Genomic DNA, 14,635 nt, shown 5'->3' with positions numbered 1-14,635 from the left:
AAGTAAAATAAGAATAATAAGATATAATTAAAATAAAAATAAGATAAAATTAAAAAAATAAGAAAAAATAAGAATAATAAAATATAATTCACAAAAAATTAATATCTAACTTTTAAGTAAAATTCATAGATTAAATATTTTTTATAATATTCATAATTTATATCAATTAAATTTAATATCAATAAAATATTATCTTTTATACAATAAAAAAGTTTTATTACATTTTAATTATTCGAATATAAATTTATGTATAAAATTGTTTCTTTATTTATAATTTAAACAATCGGCTCAATTTCTATTGGAAGGTACGATCCATGCAGTTATTCACGTAGTTATCCGTTCAGTAAATTTCGATCACGTGACAAGCAGATGAGAAAGCAATGGATGCACAAAACACTGTGTAAACGAATGCATTCTATAAGAAGAGACTCGCCAACTTGTCACGTAATGTTAGTAGACTCTGATTGGCTGGGGTATAAATTGCACATTAGAAGGTCGATCATGTAACTTTTCCCCTAGGACGGAAACGTGAAAAGTGAAAAATTTCACATGAACTTACGATCATGTATGATTTTGCGGGATCATGTAACTCTCTCAAACGTGAAAATGTGAAATTTTTCACGTGAACTTTTTCGCCATGTATCTTGGTGGTGGAAAAGCGGAAATCTAGGGAATTAATAAATATGCTTCGGAATTAGAGAAGATTAGGGCTGCGTTAGTGTCGGTCCACAATAGGTGATTTAAGCTTTAAGAAGTAAGAAATTGACCAATTATAATCGAATATGAAAAGAATAATCGACTATGATTGGTCAATTTCTTACGACTTAAAGATTAAATACTTATTGTGGACCGACACTTAGGATTAAGTGTACGTAGTACACGTACAGTTGGTTATTAAAAGATGTATATAATACTGTACCAATAAAATAATTTTCATTAGCTGTAAAACCTATGAAACTATATTTCATGATTTCACTTTTCACGCATCCAAGCTACATATATAATTGTTGTACATGAAAAGTTTCATATGAAATATCAAGATGTGAAAAATGAAAAGTAAAAAGTGAAAAATGAAAAGTGAAAAATTTCACGTAAATGATTGACCCCCTGTGCTCCATAAAACGAAACAGATATTTCAATAACCTATTTTGACAAATACATATTATGTACTGTTACATACTGTGTCATAGTTATACGTTATATATAAGTTAATTTATCATATCTATTTATTATATCTTTACAATTATGAAAGAAAGCAATATATATAGTTGTAAATAAACTTTAAATTAATAAATGTAAATACATATATTGCATATTGAAAGATATCTATTAGATTCGGAAAAAATTAACGGAGACCGACTGGATTTTAACTCGGGATCCCTCGTCTATCAATCCGACACTTAGTCTGCACGACCACGACGGCTCCTCTCTGTTAGCTGTTTATATTCCGAATCTCTTTCATGACCGCTTACGGTCGTCTAATTCTTACAATATATTGCTATTGTTACATATATTGCTTTCTTTCATAATTGTAAAGATATGATAAATTAACTTACATATAACGTATAACTGACACAGTATTGTAACAGTACATAATATGTATCTGTCAAAATAGCTTATTGAAACATCTATTTCGTTTCATAGAGCACAGATGTGCAATTCATACCAGTCAATCAGAGTCTAACGTCACGTGACGAGGTAGCGAGTCTCTTCTTATAGGGTCTCTACTCTGTGTTCATTTTATCCTTGTTTAACATTCGGTGAACAACAAGAATAAAACGATATATGGAGTCACTCAGGTGGTGTTTCCAAATGTAGCTCAAAGCTGTTTTCTCTGTCGAATGCAGCCAATTAGGCTGAAAACGAGATGTAAGCACTTACATTTACCGTAAACGACGATGTAGGTTAACTCCTGTTTTATAATGCATCGCATGTCAGTGGTGCAAGCCGCAAAATATGAAAAAAATATTCAACATAAGGAAATAGTATATAAAATAAATGTATGTATTTAATTAATATTACTTTAAAATAAATACATAAATGTAAATATATATTTCTTAAATTTATAAGATTTAAAAAATACAATTATTTCAAATTTAAAATTATTAAAATTATTAAAATTATTAAAATTTAAAAATAATACAAAATTTAATGAATAAATAGAAATGTAGGTATACAATAGTAAAAAAATATTTTTGTATAAAAAAAATAATTTATTTTAAAAGCATTATAAATATACTTATACATATATGCCATTACAATTATGTTAAATATAATGTCCATTTACTTTTAAAATAAGAACAAATAATAATTTTTAAAGGAAATAACGTTTTTTTAAATTTTCAATATTCTAAATTTATAATAAAAAAATCTAATAATAAAAAATCTTATATTAAAAAAATGAAGAATAATTAATCTGTATAAATCTTTATAGAGATTAATTATTCTCCAAAATAATTCTTCATTCTTAGTTTTATTTTCTCTCATTAATCACTATTCACTGAACACTGAACTATTCGTTAATCAATATTCAATATTCACTCAATACTGAACACTCCTATTTATTTTCTTTACGACTTAACAGAATAAACTCTTTATGACTTCATTTTATATGTCAGACATTTGTTCCCGCTAATATATTGGATATTTAAATGACAGAGAATGCTATAGAAAAACCGAGAAAAAATATGATAGAAAATTAGTTACGTGATTGGTTACCTACTTAGCTCGCGCATGTGCAGTTCAATTTTGTACACGCTAAAATCGGGAGATTTGCTATTGTATATACTGTGCTTACAGCTAGAACAGTGCGCGGGAAGCGTATCGTTACACACTAGTTACTTGTTAAACTAGAGACACTACAATAAGAGACTGACCACGACTCTGATCCGTCATGTTTTGGCTAAATCCTACGAGAGAGAAAGAAATATACACCATCTCACTCTAATCAATAACGTGTTCAGTAGTGATATTTTTTATTTTGTATGTGCATTGATTTAAGTATTGTGTATATGTATTAAACACGTAGTGATAATATATTATTACATAATAGAGATACTAAAATTGCAAAATATAGTCATAAATTAATTAATTGTGATATATCAATATAAAAAAATGGGTGGATATTCATTTTTTCACTTAAATTTAATTTTATATTGTAATAAAGTTTGTTTATAATAATAATAAATATATATAATAATCCTCTTTAAAAAAAGGTATGACATCGATACTTGCATCTTTCGAAATTTTCTCGAAGTTTATTATTGATGCTTTTCCGCGATGGGTGCGCTAACTTTGTCAATAGCTATCATTGTATTGATTTTACAGAAGATCATTTTAACAATTGTGTATTAAAAAGTTAAAAATATTATTGAAAGATATCTATTAGATTCGGAAAAAATTAACGGAGACCGACTGGATTTGAACTCGGGATCTCTCGTCTACCAATCCGACACTTAGTCTGCACGACCACGACGGCTCCTCGTTGTTAGCTGTTTATATTCCGAATCTCTTTCATAACCGCTTACGGTCGTCTAATTCTTACATTATAGTGTAATAGTAGTATAATAGTATTATATTAATAGTATTATATTATATTATATTATATTATATTAATTTTTGCTCTTGTGTTGAAAAAGATAAATAACGAAAAAAAATAAATAAAAAATAAAAGATAAAAAAGATAAATAAATAGTAATAAATTTAAAATCGTTAAAATTAAATAAAATATATTAATAGATACAATAAATATATTAATAAATTAATATATTAATATAATTATGTAAAATAAAGTTTTATAAATATACACATTTTATTACCTTTAAACCATTCATGTTTTTAAATTATAATATTACAATTTAAGATTTATGTAGTTAATGTATTTGAAAATAAGTGGGAATAATCAAAAGGTGGCGGACCAATCATAAGTGGCTTTTTCGTAACCAGTCTCTTATTGTAGTGTTTCTACTTGTTACTAAGCCAGATAAAGCTACGATTTCACATAGTATGCATATCCAGATATTTCCCCCTCCATCAATATTTCTTCTTATCCATGCTATGATCGCCGATAATTCGATTTTTCCATCTATGGGGTATGTCCATTGGATATGTGAACGCGAAGTTTCGAAATGGAGACTGACGGAGGATTTAACGAAGTTAGTATATAAAAATATAAAAAATATTAATAGACGACGATTAAATAAGATTATTAAGATTATAAGATTATTAAGACTATAAAATTGTTAAGACTATAAGACTATTAAAATGACTACCCTTATTGGCTACCCAATATTGTTTTTTATTGTACGCCCTCTTTTTTTGCAATTTTTTTTTAGAATCTCATATATTGCAGCAACATGTCGTCGTCTTATTTGTTCTGTTATTATTTGCAAGATCACATTACCGCATATTTCTGCTAAATGCTCGTCACATAAATTTATATTGCTCTCCAAATACCAAATTGAAAATTATATAAATAACTTTTTTAATTTTTCAATCTTTTAAAAAAATAAATATTTCTCGATTACAATATACAAATTTTATACTCACGAGATCTACAAATGCAGTGTTGGTTAACTGTCAATCCGTATTTCAAATCCAATATTTAGATATTTCATGCTACATAAAAACGTAGGAGACATTAGCGGCGAGATATTGATATTTAGATTTTCCCGCACTCTGTTTTCAATTATTCTGATGGGAATGGGAGAAATATCTGGATATGTATATCTACGTGAAATAGCAGCTTTAATGTCGCGAGATTTCATTAATTACTAGTTGTTAAGCCGGATTAACGTCGCCGTGTAAACGTAAGGCCTGTTTTTTTTTGACTGAACTGGTTGTACTAGTTCACAGTTTATCTTTTTTTCTCCCATTGGTAGAAGAAAGATAAACTCTGGATTGGTGTAGCCAACTCAGCTAAAAAGAACAGACCCGTAATAATATACAATAGCGCAATTCTCCGTTATGCTTTGATATTTGCATATGTCAAAATGAACTGCGCATGCGTGAGCAAGATAACCAATGGCTGCGTTCAGCAAACACAACAGTTGGACAACTGCGTTCTCATTGAGCTCTTTTTGAGCATAAAGATCAGTGAATAGTTTCCTGAATGATCTAAACATTTATTGACATGCGCGATATGTATGTACGCAAAAACACAACCTTTATTTAAAAATGGTATATACCGCATTATTGTGTCGTGCCATTCGTATTCACAGAAATCACATTTCTCTTTTATAATTTAATAATGGCTGCTAATAATAATTTCATACTTCTGGCTTTGTTAGATAATAATATTATAGAGAGAAATATAATAAGACATTTTATCAAAGAATTACAAAATCAATTATCAAATAATTTTAATGCAAGACATCATATACATTGGAAAAATGAAAATTATTATGAGAGAATAGTTCCATTATATAACAATATTGTATTTAAAGAACATTTTAGCATGTCGAGAATAGTTATAGAGATAAATCTTATGATACAAAGTGATAAAAATTCTCCATTTTCATAATAAAGTGTAAGTCCTGCCAAACTTACATCACATCGTATTCACGTACTTAAAAATCGCTCAGAAAATTGCCGCTCACTGAACATGTTGGCTGCGTTCAGTAGAAAAAGCAGATCAGTGAGCGTTCAGTGATTCTTTATTATGATTAGTTTTTATACTTAGATTCAACGAAGATCTAAAAGCAAGAACCAATCATATTGAAAAATCGTCGAACGCTCATTGATCTACTTTTCCTGCTGAACGCAGTCGTTGAGAATACGCTCATTGATCAGGGGGTCAATCATGTAACTTTTCCCTTAGGACGGAAACGTGAAAAGTGAAAAATTTTACGTGAACTTACGATCATGTACTATTTTGCGGGATCATGTAACTCTCTCAAATATAAAAATGTGAAATTTTTCACGTGAACTTTTTCGCCATGTACCTTGGTGGCAGAAAAGCGGAAATCTAGGGAATTAATAAATATGCTTTGGAATTAGAGAAGATTAGGGCTGTGTTAGGATTAAGTGTACGTAGTACATATACAATTGGTTATTAAAAGATGTATATAATACTGTACAAATAAAATAATTTTTATTAGCTATAAAACCTATGAAACTATGTTTCATGATTTCACTTTCCACGCATCCAAGCTACATATATAATTGTTGTACGTGAAAAGTTTCACGTGAAATGTCAAGGTGTGAAAAATGAAAAGTAAAAAGTAAAAAATGAAAAGTGAAAAATTTCACGTAAAGTTACATGATTGATCCTCAGGCGCGTTAGCGAATATTCTGCCAACAGTTCCGACAACTGTTGCGTTCGCTGAACCCAATGGCTGTGTTCAGCAGAAAAAGTAGATCAGTTACTACACTTACACGGCAACGTTAAACCGGTTTAGTAACAACCGTAGTTAGTAATTTCTTGTATTTAATTAGATCACAATCTTAGATTTAAAAGAATGTACCAATCTAATGCAAGATTTTATTAACTACGGTTGTTACTAACCGAATTAATGTTATCGTGTAAACGTAATAAGTGAGCGTTCAGTGATTTTTCAATATGATTGGTCCTTGCTTTTAGATCTTTGTTGAATCTAAGAATCTAAGTAAAAACCAATTATAATAAAGAATCACTGTACGCTCACTGCTTTCTCTGCTGGACGCAGCCAATGAGAGTATGATATTTTATCTCACTTCTTCTTTCTATTATAACCATTGAGCTTTATAGTATATTGGAGTGAGCCTTATATTATATTATAGAAAACCGCCCAGCGGAGAAAAGGATGAGCATACTATAGTTGGAATCTTTATCTCTTTTTTAGTGTCTCTATCTCTTTATTTCTTTTCAGTGTACTTATTGGTTAACCTTATGGTAGGAGAATAACATTAATCAATTTGAGAATCTCTTGACAAAGAGAGCGATACCAATTGCACTCTTTGCATTGTCTTTTTTTTAGTAAGTGAGACATCTCCACTCTTTGAAGGCTCACTCCAGTATACTATAGAGCTCAATAATTAGAACTTCATTTCTCTTTCTAATTTGCACATACACAGTGTACGTTTAAAATAGAAATGTACGTAGGCGCATGAAATTTATTTCTTGATATTTATTGCATTATATATTCTTCAATTAAATATACAGAAATAAAGTACAGATTTGTTAATTTGTATCGCTGTATTATATTATATAGTGTATATTACACGAATAAAATTATACATGACTTTTCTAAAAATAAATAAAAATTATTTAACAAAGTTAGTAACCATTGTTAGCAATTATCTGAAACAAAAAAAGTATAATTTATTAAAAAAACATATATATAACTTTTATTATATAGAACTAACTTATTCTATGATAATGTACATGCAAATATGCAAATTAAAAAAATAAAAAGAAAAAATTCATTAGGTAAAATAATATGTTAAACATACCGTGAAAATATAAATAGTTATTATTAGTTAATAATTAATTAATAATTATTAATAGTTATTAATTGTTAACAAATTTAAAAAAAAAATATCATTAGTATATCTCTACCAGTGTAGTTAACTTCATAAAATATATAAAATAAATATTATAATATGTAAATATAATGAATGAATGAAATGAATAAATAATAAAAATAAAAAATTTAGACTTAGATTATAGACTTTAGATTATAGACTTACACAAAGCAATATATATTTAGGAAGTAAAAAAAACAAATATTAACAAATATTAATAAATATAATTAATTGTATGTTATATTAGAAGATACAATAATACAATAAACTTGCAATTTACATGCAGATGCAATGTTAAATAAAATAGTATGTCTTAATTTTTAATATTCATAAATTAATGCTTTATATTCACTTATCATTATTTACTGAACACTAATTATTGAGCACTAATTATTGAGCACTTTCTCACTTTATTTTCGTACGAGATGTATGTTCTCGCCACTTTCTGCTGAACGTTAAATGCATATATGTAATACTACTATATGGCTAGCGAAACTCTCAGTGATACCGCAACACTACGGTGCAGACAATGTTTGTCTCTCTTTATCATTGTTCAGTTTATTGTAAAACGCGTGCGTGACATTTCTCCTTTCACTATGGTCAATACAAATTAAGATTATTCGGCAAAATTCGCATTGTATGAATATTAAACTATAAATATTAAACAAATTTTATTAAATGATATTTTTAGATAAATAGGGATTCCTTTCGATAACAATGATATGTGTGATCATATTATGACATAGGATATTTTGGATAATCACCGAATACTGTGTAAATCTATTATAACAATATATTTAAATATTCGATTATTTTCAGAAGCAAAACAAATGTCACAAAAGAGTAAATATTTACGAACTAAATACATTAAGCTAATTTTGTATAAAAATTAGTAACTTTGTATATTTGAACATTGTCATCTTTGTAAATAAAAAAAAAAGAAATTGAATTATTATTTTAAATTTTATTATTATTTATTATTATTTTATTTTTTTAGGTAAAAAATGAAATTATAGACACTTTCCATATTTATTTTTTTTATTAATTATCATTTATGATAACCCTAATTACTTAGATTTTATTAATTACTTGGATAAGCGAGTCTTAATTATTTTAATAAAAAAAGATCTGTTTATTTTATCGTCATGCTTGCGCATTAACAATTATTGAATACTGCTCCCATTCTTTCCTATAGAGCCAATAGGTGTCTATCTTCTATCTTTCAATGTTGGTTTAGTCCCGCTCAGGGCAGATTAATTCACATGTATTTGCAAACCATTAAAACGGTACACTCAGCGCACTCTCATAGAGCCGGAGAGAATTAAAACCAATATGGCGGTCTCGCGGTAGAATTTAAATGATTTTTTTTAATAATTCCTTAATTTCAATTATATGTAATCACATAATTATATGCAAACATATAATTAGAAAAAAATTTAATATTAAAAAACTTTATTTTTGGTTTTAAATATTTAGAATCAATTTTATTATATAGCTTATATTATATAGATGCGTATTTAAATATAATTATATAAATATATATATTAGGTGTACAAAAAAGTTCTGAGCTTTAGATTTCATACAACCGAAATAACAATTTAAATTTTATATATCTTCCTGCCCTTTTGCGATTTTAAAGCGTTGACATTTGGCCTTCTAAAATGCCATACGGTTTGGCGTTTGGTGCACATAACCTCAAAAATCAGTAGTGTTCACGACAATAACAAAAGAGCATATTCGATTTTCCATCCATTTCGCGTTTCATCTGAAGAAAAATGCTGCTGAAGCCACTGCAATGATTTATGATACATATGGAGAGAATACAGTAAGTCATACTACATGTAAAAGATGATATCAAAAATTTCGTCAAGGAGATTTCAGTCTTGAAGATGAACCGCGTGCTGGACGCTCAAAAGATTGAAACGGACGAATTGCAAGCACTGCTGGATATAAACTCTGCGCAAACTGAAAAGGAGCTTGCAGAACAGCTTGACGTTATGCAGCAAACCATTTCCGTACGTTTATATACGATGGGAAAGGTTTAGAAGGAAGGCAGATGGGTTCCGCATGAATTGTCCGAAGACAACAAAAATCGTCGGCGTGACACTGCACTCACTTTGCTTTCAAAGTTCCGGAAAAAAGATTTTCTGCACAAAATCATTACAGGCGATGAAAAGTGGATTCTTTATGATAACCCTAAACGTCAAAGAAAATCATGGGTTGACCCTAGTCAATCTTCGACATCGACGCCAAAGCCCAATATCCACGTCAAGAAGGTTTTGCTCTGGTGGGATTGGAAAGGTGTGTTGTATTACGAGTTGTTACAACCGGGTGAAACAATCACGGCAGACCGCTACCAACAACAATTGATCAATTTGAGTGATGCATTAGAAGAAAAGAGGCCATTTACTGGCCAAGGACATCGTAAAGTGATTTTGCTTCATGATAATGCTCGACCACATGTTGCGAAAGCGACTCAGGGCCATATCTTTACGTTAGGCTGGGAACTTCTCCCGCACGCGGCGTCTAGCCCAGACATGGCGCCTTCCGATTATTACCTATTCCGGTCGCTGCAGCATCATTTGGCTGATACACATTTCGTGAGATTTGAAGAGATACGAAAATGCATTGATGATTTTATCACTTCGAAGCCGGTGAGCTTCTATCGTCAAGGAATTTGCAACCTACCCGAAAGATGGCAAAAAGTCGTTGATGCAAACAGGGAATATTTCGCTGATTAATATTTTTTTGTTTGTTTTTGAATAAAGATTGAATTTTACAAAAAAAGCTCAGAACTTTTTTGTACACTTAATATATGTATATGATTAAAAAAATATTTCAAACTATATAAAATAAAAAATAAAGTTATGCTACATCAAATTTTCTTTTCTCAATTATATGTTGCATATAATTATGTGAATTTCGTTCCGATGTTCACTGCCAGTACCGAGAATATACAGTTTAGGTCACATATATTATAAATTTTCAGTACTGGCAGTGAATATCTGAACGCAGCCTATTAAATACTCAGAATGAATATTTTATCAGTAATCGTTAATTCACAGTGACCGTTAATAAATAATAACATTGATGATAAACCAGTAAAACCATATAATTTTTCTATACTTATAAGAATAAACATTATTTTTCATTGATACTGGCGCACTCTGGTAGAGCCGGGGACGCATAACGAAGAACTCGCGACTGCCATTTGAGTTTGCTGCTCCCGCTTATAGGAAAACTGCTCCATACGTACCTCGCTTGCGCATGTGCAATTCATTTTGACATACGCTGAAATCGGGAAAGTTGCGCTACTGTATATACTGTATATATGGTTATGTATTAAAAAACAAGATGGTAATTGGCTACCGCGTTGCTGTTTTGCTGCGTCCTATGTGCAACTAGCCATAGGGTCCGAGCACACACTTCTGCATAACGCATTAAGAAAATGAATTAATCAGAATCTTTCATTTCCATTGTGGAGGTAGAAATAGAGGACTATGATTGGTTCATTTTCTTATGCGTTATGCAGAAGTGTGTTGTTACGTCCCGAGATGGCGTAGAACGGTTAATGGTATAGGGTCTTAATACCCCCTATGCCACTCAGCGGAGTGGATGTAGTGCGCGAGTCTCCGTTCTCTTTACGCAATCCATGGTCTGGCAGAAAACGTGAATCGTGAGAGAGTTTTTCCTCTCTAGCAATCGTATCCAGACACGCCAAGATCGTATTCTCTTGTATTCGTCGCAAATACGAGCAATGTACGTAAATCAATAAATTGTTATATTTTTTATTACAAGAGTATTCTAAATCATTTCCTGCCACATAATCACGCGGATGTAGGCCGCACATAAGAGTTGGGCGTATCAATTCATCAATCTACAATGGAATTTGAGAAGGGATATCTAGTGTATTTATGTTTAATGGCGACGTTGGATATGTGGCGGTCCCCCGCTCACACAACTAATACCTAGCAGAAACATACACGAAAAAGTACCGTGGCCCGCATAGCGCAGTGGTAGCGCTCGAGACTCATACACCTGAGGACCACAGGTTCGAAACCCACTGCGGCCAACATCTTTTTTCCGTCATCAAAATTCATCAGATCGTGGACAACACTCCTCCAACACCAAGCCGCCACAACTTGGTAACCGCCGACGTTGATATGAACACGCAAACCTTCTGATGTCACCCATCGAAATACAGACGCGGCCTTAAGAAGCCCGCTGCTTTCGATCACGTGACTCTCCTTGGCCAATCATCGGACGCACTCGACTTGCCGAGGTCTCTCACACATCTCCCTGTCGACGTCCATACGGCCAGCCCACATCGCAACCGGTACAGACAGCCAATCACTGGACACCCTCGACTTTCAAGGTTACGCTCCAACCTCACTGTCGATGTCCACATGGCTCGCCCACGCAACGGAGAAGCAACTAGCGCACAGAGTCGCAGCGGCAACATGCCCTCCTCACGTCGCGCATCACATATCTCCCTGGGCACACACACCGGACAACGGGCACACAGAGAAGAATCTCCGGAGCTTGTCCACTAAGGGGGGAGCCTGTGGCGGTCCCCCGCTCACATAACTAATACCTAGCAGAAACATACACGAAAAAGTACCGTGGCCCGCATAGCGCAGTGGTAGCGCTCGAGACTCATACACCTGAGGACCATAGGTTCGAAACCCACTGCAGCCAACATCTTTTTTCCGTCATCAAAATTCATCAGATCGTGGACAACGCTCCTCCAACACTAGCCGCCACAGATATAATTACAAACTATATTTTCGAATTAGAACCCACGACCGAGCGGAAATCGCGGGGAAATATGTTTTGTTAATATAATAATCGGGATATGATATTGTATTGTAAAGTTGTGATTGTTGGTATAATTGGTTGTAAAATTGTGATTCAAAGTTATTTAATATGACAGTATAACGGTCTCGCTTTTCCGCGCGGAGAGCGGTCAGTCGGTTACCAGGGGGAGAAGCGAGGACGTTGGAGACAGAAAGGCGTGATTAACTTGTGAGGCGAGATTGATAATAAATAACGATATTTATTTAACTAAGAGTGGTGCGATGGAATGCACCGAATCGTCGCGTTAAATATTCGTGGCCGTAGACGGGCGAGGCGGCGTTCGGCGCGCGGACAATTGTAAATACAAAATAAGAGATCGCTCGGGCGGTCGGCGCGATACTGATCGCGGTGCGCAGTTCGGTGGCGCGGGGCGCGCGCGGCGGCGGCGGTGTCGCACGTGTTGTCGCGGACCTTTAAATCGGCGATTTAAACATGCACGCGTGTCGCGGGTATTGTCGCGAGGGTGGATATTTCGCGAGGTCGGCGGATCGTTGAGATCGGAGAACGGGTGTGCCCGTTCCCTGCCGAGAGTGCTCGGCTGACGGGGGGGGGGCCCCTCGTCTGTTTGAGTGAACGCCGAGTGAACTCGGCCAGCCGGGGAGAGCCCAGGCTGTGTGCGGAGAGAAGGTGGCGGTGCCGAGTGTACTCGGTTGACCAGGGAGTACCCTGGTGCTCGGAGAGGTGGTATCGGGGAGAACCCCGGTACTCGGCGGTGAAATCTCGGAGCGGCAGAGTCGGGTCGAGCGAACTCGACGCGCTGGGGAGACCCCAGCAACTCTCGGCTTGCCGTGCGAGCTACGGAGACGGTTTTCGGCCAGGCCAAGCGAACTTGGCGCGTTGGGGAGAGCCCCAACAATCTCAGGCTTGCTGCCGGTTTCGGAAGATCGTTTCCTCGAGGCGAGCTCTCGGAGACGATCTAGGAACAGGAGTAAACGGAGCGTGAGTGAGAGAGATTTCCTGTGGAGAGCGATGCCTTTTTATATCCGAGATCGACCTCGGTATTTTCGGTCGGATCGGTCGGATTGGTCGATCTCGGGGTTAGCATCCCTCTCCCCAGGAGCGGAAAAAAAAGGATCGGGGGGATGATTGGTTTTTTGGGTAGGGAAGGAATTCGTAGGGAAGGTAGCGGCGCGGTGCGGGGTGGTTGCGCGCTTGTGGACGCGGTCGTGGCGCGGTGCGGGACGCTCGCTCGGTTGCGTGGCGCGGCGTCGGTGCGGTGCGGGACGCTTTCGCGCTCGGTGGTACGGTGCGTGGCGCGGCGCGGGGGGCGTTCGCGCTTGTTGACGCGACGCTTGGCGCGGTGCGGGGAAATACCACGAAAACATACGTGTTTTCGCGGTATTCTCCGACGCTTTCGGAGTTCGTGCGTACAAGAGATTAAAAAGGAGGCATTGCTGCCTCTTTGCGGCCACTGCCGCACTCCGCCTGATGTTCGGCGGTCCCCGACGGATGGTCGGTCGGGGGAAATCCGGAGGAGGAACGGAGCGGAAGGATGCGCTCCGTTACAACAGAAAGAAATGATTTGTTTGATTATTGCAAAATATTAAATGTATGTAAAAAAATTACGTAACCCGAATAAATAGTTACATTAAAATAATAATAATAAAGAAAATAATAATAATAATAATATAATAATAGTAATGAAAGTATTAATGAGAATTATATGGTATAATATAATGATGAATAAAATAATGCCATAATATCGGAAATACAGGTTTACATATATATGAATATTTGATCTATGCAAAAGATGAGGGTGATATAAGCTTAATTATATATGAAATGGGAATGGAAATCAGAAAATATTAAATAGGAATGAGAAAATAATGTATAAATTCAAAGATATATGATTAAGGAATATTAATATACACACATATATATATATATATATATATATATATATATAAACAGAGATATCGACGTTGAACACAGACAGACGTAGATGTAATATGAATGATATACAACTCAACCAATATAAAAATATCAAATATATAATAATAATGAGATAAGATGTTAATTAAATTCTAAGTTATCTCTGAAATTTATATAAGTAGTAATATTAAAATGAAATGAAAATCAATAATATAATATAAGCAAATCAGATAATATAATATAAGAAAATCAATAATATAATATAAGCAGGTCGAATAATATAATATAAGCTAATCAAATAATAATAATATAGGGAAATCAAATAATATTCCAAATAATATTAGAAGCAATGATTACTTTAAATTGTTAGAAGTAAGTTATTAAACATATTAGAATTTTAATG

Source organism: Pogonomyrmex barbatus, unplaced genomic scaffold (assembly GCF_055798465.1).
Source record: "Pogonomyrmex barbatus isolate J1 unplaced genomic scaffold, ASM5579846v1 scaffold2, whole genome shotgun sequence".
Taxonomy (NCBI): domain Eukaryota; kingdom Metazoa; phylum Arthropoda; class Insecta; order Hymenoptera; family Formicidae; genus Pogonomyrmex; species Pogonomyrmex barbatus.
Note: the sequence above shows the minus strand (reverse complement) of the source record.